Genomic DNA, 960 nt, shown 5'->3' with positions numbered 1-960 from the left:
TAACGCTTGTTCAGAACTCTGTTACAGAACACAGTTCTAGCAGCCACTGTGAAACACGGATTTTCTACTTACTTGAATTCTACCTGAAGCAGAAACATCATAGAAGTTGAAATGCAAATGTTTGCTTTCCATTTTAAAGCCTTCTATATCATGCCTAACCAACTTACAAAAAAGCATCCTCACAGACAATAGCTGGGCACTTGCCACTAGCAGAGTTTGTATTTATGAACTGCACGTCACTTCATATTTTGCTTTCATATCGAAAAGGCTAAGATTCTCTACTCATTGTAGACTTCCATTCCTGAGAGAACAGCATGAAATCTCCACATGCATAGAAAAATACTTAATATTCAGGAAGAAAAAGCAGCCAAAACTGCAGCTTACTCTGAAATCATGAGGAGCTACTGTCTTCTCCACATAGTCTATTTTACAAAAGTGAGTAGCCTTTAAATGGATTTGAAAGCTTTGTAAAGAAGTACCCAGCAATCTGCATTCATCAGAATCCTATCATGAAAAGCCTACAGTTCAGTAAGAACCCAAATAAGTCACTTAGAAGAATATGTTTTAGGCTTCCCACTCCTACTTAACATATAAATTTACTTTTGTAACCCCACTGAGAGTTGTGAGAGAGGTTTTTGTTAGTTACGAGGTTTTCTGAATAAAACAGAAAAGGAAGATATCCTACCTTTTTAGATTTTACTACATTTATATGTAGTTTATCCAAATACTTCAGAAACAGTTTTCTGATCAGTAAGACATGTAATACTTCCTTCCTCTAGTTTCTCTTCACTGCTTTATTATGCCTACGAGAGAAGTGAGAAAGGCTCAGTACTGTTTCCTAAGTTACCGAGTCCTATGTCCAACCAGCCAGCTGCTGCATAGACGCTGTCCTGACAGCCTACTGAAACAAAGCTTTCCAAAGCAAGCCACTGTAAAAAATACAAATAAGACAAGAGATCT

General features: G+C 37.2%; 1 protein-coding gene across 1 annotated transcript in view; it reads right to left on the bottom strand.

Moving 5' to 3' along the window:
• The window catches only part of LOC104405933 (RING finger protein 151-like), a 7,021-nt gene extending 6,305 nt beyond the window's left edge, over positions 1-716 (bottom strand). The window contains exon 1 of the mRNA XM_010014782.1: positions 686-716. The gene's annotated coding sequence lies outside the window, so the exon portion shown is untranslated. The remainder of the gene's footprint in view (positions 1-685) is intronic.
• Between the last annotated feature and the right edge of the window lie 244 nt (positions 717-960).

This window comes from Nestor notabilis, unplaced genomic scaffold (genome assembly GCF_000696875.1).
Source record: "Nestor notabilis isolate BGI_N333 unplaced genomic scaffold, ASM69687v1 scaffold15715, whole genome shotgun sequence".
Lineage (NCBI taxonomy): Eukaryota > Metazoa > Chordata > Aves > Psittaciformes > Psittacidae > Nestor > Nestor notabilis.
The sequence above is the reverse complement of the archived record's forward strand: the minus strand, read 5'-3'. Positions and strand labels throughout refer to the sequence as shown.